The 4,925-nt window shown below is 44.9% G+C and overlaps 1 pseudogene; it reads right to left on the bottom strand.

Moving 5' to 3' along the window:
* Positions 1-2,832: 2,832 nt before the first annotated feature.
* On the bottom strand, positions 2,833-4,266 carry LOC117036247 (methylosome subunit pICln-like; annotated as a pseudogene).
* Between the last annotated feature and the right edge of the window lie 659 nt (positions 4,267-4,925).

The raw sequence follows: 4,925 nt of genomic DNA, 5'->3' as shown, positions 1-4,925 counted from the left end.
TGTGAGACCTAGATGTGATAGCAGATTGGTGTGGTGGTGAAGAGGGTGCCATGATGCCTCCCTCGCAAATACAAGGTAGTGGGCGTCTCTGCCTTGTGATGTCTTCTCTGCTACCTCCCCCCTCAGAGAGAGGCAGAGGAGGGAAAGGGGAAAGGAGCTAAGTTTCCTCCAAACCCTTCTGCCACAAACTTCATCTCTGAATTCTCACAACATTTGGGGAATAGGCTTTCCTTATCCTCCTTCTACAGATGGCAGACTGAGGTCTGGAGAGATGTGGCCAGCCCAGTCTCTCAGCTGGAAATCTCATAGGAGCATGGCTGATTCCGATGTCTCTATGGTTTTACCTCTCCAGCTATCTCTAGAAGGGCCCGTTAAGGTGGAGCACAGTGATATGTGTAAATAGGCTGCTGGAAAGAAGCAAAAAGCAAAACTGGCCTGTCTGTTTGATGCTTTGTGTCCATGTCTTGGAGTCCCTCGTGTGTTGCTGAAGCCACTCCCCTTGACCCCTTCCGAGAACATGGAGTACCCCTCCTGCCAGCTCTGTGTAAGTTTCTCTTTTTGGTGTCCAAGGCCATTCACTTCTCCCCCAAACTACTACAACAGGACGTCATGCCTGAACAGCTGTGGAATATACCCTGGGAAGACTGCAGCAGTTGCAGGTCCTCTGGGTCTGAGCCCTGTGGGTGTAGGGGGTAGGGGTGGGCTCATAGGGGGACCACCACCATCACCCAGGCGCAGACAAGTACTTATAGTGTGACAGGTAGCTACAAGTCCACATGGAGGTGTCAGTTTATTTATTCATAGACAGGAGGAAGGAAAAGCACAGTACCCCCTTTCTGCCTTTGGAAGCACTCGTATGCTTGCTGGAGCTGCCAGCCCAAAGCCTTCCCCCAGGCTTTTTTTCCCTGCTCCCTCTTGGGGGAAGATGGGGAGAAGTTGGTCAACGGAAGCTGGTGTGTCCTTTGGGGCCTCCTGGAAGACAAATACTAAATCCCCAACATGGATAAGTCATGTATCCTCTGATGGGTTTGGGACCAGGAGGTCCCTTGTTTACTCCGGCTCACCCAGCACACCTTTCATCACCTTGAAGAACACAAGGCTTCTTTCTAGGTTATGGGAGGAAATGAAATTGCCTCAGTGATCCTTACACAGCCCCAATAACCTTGCTGGACATTCCCCCTCATTTCTATACAAAACACAGTGTTGCTAGAATTTTAGTGATTAAAAAAGAAACATTTCCAGGGGTCAGGGCAGAGAATGGGACTCTGAGGCTTCATTTGTCTCCTTAATCTATACAGAATAATTTAACTTTGTTTGTTCCACTCTAAATACAGACGTAGGGGCAAAAGAAAATTCCTAAGCAACTGTGTAATCCCTTCTCGGCAAGTCCCCAGGCACTGTCTTGTTTGATTCATACAAATGAGATAGAAGGAAATATTATTGTTGCCATTTTTTATAAACAAAGTAACTGAGGCTCAAAGGGGCCAAGGTCACAGGCCCCAGAAGAGCAGGGTTTGGATTAGAATTTGTCTTCTGATGGTTTCTTGCTGAACCTTATCTTGCCCCTAAGGAAGGTAGATTGGGCATAACAGGGAGGAGAGCTGGAAATTCCCACAATGGTGTTCTGCCTGGCGGTGAACCAGAATGCTTCTGGAACCAGCATCCCCACCCTCAAGCTCTGGGGCTGGGAAATGAGAGTCTATTGTGTTGACTCTTTTAATATCCGGCCTGAACTGCTTGCTCTGTGTGTACTATCTCTAAACCTATGTGTGGTACAGGCTGCTAAGATCCAGAGGTCTATCACAACCCCACCCAGTGTCCGGGAGTGATGGAAGATGGTCTCAGGGGAGGGTAGCCATTCTATCCCTCATTAGCTAATACACGTATGGGCCCCATCTTCGGTGTTGTATCAGTGTTATGTGTCACACAGACTAGACAGTTAACTCACTGCAGCTTACTGTGAAGAACTCTGACTCCAGGCTCTAAAAATAGGCCAGAGAAAGAGCCATCTCCAACCCAAATGCTTGTCCCTGTGGCTGGGTGAGATGAGACACTGGTTTCTTCTCTGGGGTGTGTTCCTCCTTTAGCATGGACTCCCCAACCACAAAATCACAGCCTCTACAGCGGAGGGAGACCAGGGCTCTCACCCAAGCCAACATTTCCACCAAGGCCCCTTTGTTTCATTTCCCACAAAAGATGCCATGCTTTGAAAGACTGTACCTGCCAAAAAACTGCTCGAGGTCGTAAATGATATATTTTGCTGTTATTTTTATTTATTAAAAAAAAATCAATCAATGTCTATGCTTGCCCATTTAGAGATTGGATCTAAATGGTCACAGACACGACTTGATGCTTTTATAAGGGGGTGAGGCATTGTGGGTACCTGTGGAGTGCTTGGTGTTTTGTGTATGTGGTAAAATATACACAACATAAAATTTTCCGATTTAACCATTTTGAAACGTACAGTTCAGTGGCAGTAAGTGCCTTCACATTGTTGGGTAACCATCACCACTATCTGTTTCCAGATTTTGATTTTGATTTTGATTTTATAGAAAACCTAGATTTATGTGTTATGCTACTACAAAAACAAAAAAATTATCATCTGAAGTACTTTGAGGACTTCATCCCAATTTCACTTGTTCTGTTACAGGAACTGACCTAAAAGGCTGGAAATTAAAGGATATAAAACCTGAGAGATTCTAACAGAAGAAACTGGTGGAACATGATGAAAGGAGCAAAAACTAGTTAGAAGCACTTGTGTTAGTGGTAGTTTGTGTGGCTGAGATGTTTCCGAAGAGGTTCCCTAGAGACACCTGAATGAATTAATCTGGGTTCCAAATTAGTAAAAAGATCCTTACCCCTGTGGAGAATGAGTAGAGGCCAAGATTTCTCTGAGATCTCTTTGTCTCTTTCTTTAAGGGATAAGGGTATCCTTAGGCCCTAAAGAGGGTTTATCTTAGATTCAGCTTCTGTCCCATCCTAGACCTTTAAGAGCCTGTGCATTTTCATATAGCCCTGCTGGGTTACGGAAGATGCATACACTGAAGGCACGAATATAGACCCAGTCAGAGGGCACCTACACACAGGAAGTTTGAGGGTAAATGATAAACTACCATACTCTCTTAGTTAAGTTAATTCACCTTTGTTAATAAAGGTCATACGTAGTTTCTTCTGCTGCTGACAACTTGTTTCAGTATAATCTGTCTCAAGAAAGAACTGGTTCAGGTAAGTTTTGGAGAAGGAAAAATACTTTCATCAACACCCACGCCACAGTGAAAAAGGCACCAAGTTCTCTCCTACAGTTAGTTATGAGCAGAATCCCAAAGCAGCGTAAAATCATTTTTAGTGATCAACAGCTGCGTCCTCAAACTGCCCAGCAACTGTTGGTGTCGTATCTACCTCCATCCCATCTTCATAATCTCTTACTGAATCTTCTGCCTGGACTCCAGCCATGATACACTGGCTGCTCGCGAACTGAGAAAGCATTCCTTCTTGTCTCTCCAATGTGGCCTGGCCTTCTGCTGTTAAATGGGATAATCCTTCTTCATAGGTGTAAAATGTAGGAATATCCCCCTGCCCTTGTTCGTGTGCTTCTACATCATATTCTCCATCGTCATCATCTGGATCTGGATGCAAAGCCTGGCATTCACAGATTGCAGTGACCATTGCCTCCAATGATGATTTATCACTAGACACAAATCTAAGTTCAGGAATAGGTTCAACATCGTCATCATCGTCTTCCTCTTCTTTGTCAACAAGAGTCATTCGTTTCTTCTTCAAATTCAGCATTCACCATAACATACAAGTGTTCTCGTGGAGATGCATTCAGGTCCCTGGACACTGCGTGCAAACTAATGGTGGGGTATTCCAGTGAGAATCCTAACCCAGAGCCGTCTAACCAAGACAGGTGGCTCAAAACTCCCCCGGCATTGTCACAGTTCAGAAAGAAATATTCCAAATTTGGCTGTCCAAATTTCAAATATCCAGAGCCAGAAAACTTTCTTTCATGACTCAGTTAGGAGATGGAAAAACTCTCAGCAACATAAAGGATGTCAGTGCCAAGGCCCTTTCTATTCAACATAGCCTCCATATTAGGCTGCTGCCGCCAGAGCCCTCAGCTGACTCTGGTGGTGGGAAACTTTTGAGGAAGCTCATTGTAGAAGTGAGCACCAAGATACAGCTCTAGATTTTTTTTTAACATCCCCAACTGCAACTCTGTACCCATTCAACATCTCCCCATTCCTCCCAGCCCCTGGAAGCCACCACTTTCCTTTCCATCTCTACGAATTTGACTATCTAGGTACCTCATACAAGTAGAGTCATTTAGTATTTGTCCTTTGTGACTGGCCTGTTTCACTTAGCATAACATCTTCAAGGTTCATCCATATTGTAGCATGTGTCAGTATTTTGTTCATTTTTAAGGGCTGAATAATATTCCGTGTGTGTGTGTGTGTGTGTGTACATTTTGTTTATCCATTCATTTGTCAATGGACATGTGGATTGTTTCTACCTGTGGACTATTGTAAATAATGTGTGGCGTTTTAACATGTTGGAAGTAATTCCTGAAAATAGTTTCTGTATGAACCTGAGGACAGAGACCCCAGGTTTGGAACCTGAGATTTCTCTCAACTTAGCATTTATGGGGAACAAAGCAGAGTCTCTGAGAGAAGCTGATTGTCCCCCTCCCCTGGGCCCAGCCCAGCTGCTCTGAACTCCTCTTGCTAGGCTTCCCTTCTTGACCAAAGTGGCTAGAAAGTTGCATGTTCCCTCCACAGGATGATATTTTATGAAGCGATTTTTATAAGTATAGCTTTATTATCTTCACCAGAATCCTGTGTCCTGACACCTGGGCCTGTCAGGAGTCTTGTCCAGCTACCCCCAAGGCATGCAAGGGCAAGCAATGCAGACTTCTCTGGACATGCCCT

Source organism: Rhinolophus ferrumequinum, chromosome 16, assembly GCF_004115265.2.
Source record: "Rhinolophus ferrumequinum isolate MPI-CBG mRhiFer1 chromosome 16, mRhiFer1_v1.p, whole genome shotgun sequence".
Taxonomy (NCBI): Eukaryota; Metazoa; Chordata; class Mammalia; order Chiroptera; family Rhinolophidae; genus Rhinolophus; species Rhinolophus ferrumequinum.
The sequence above is the reverse complement of the archived record's forward strand: the minus strand, read 5'-3'. Positions and strand labels throughout refer to the sequence as shown.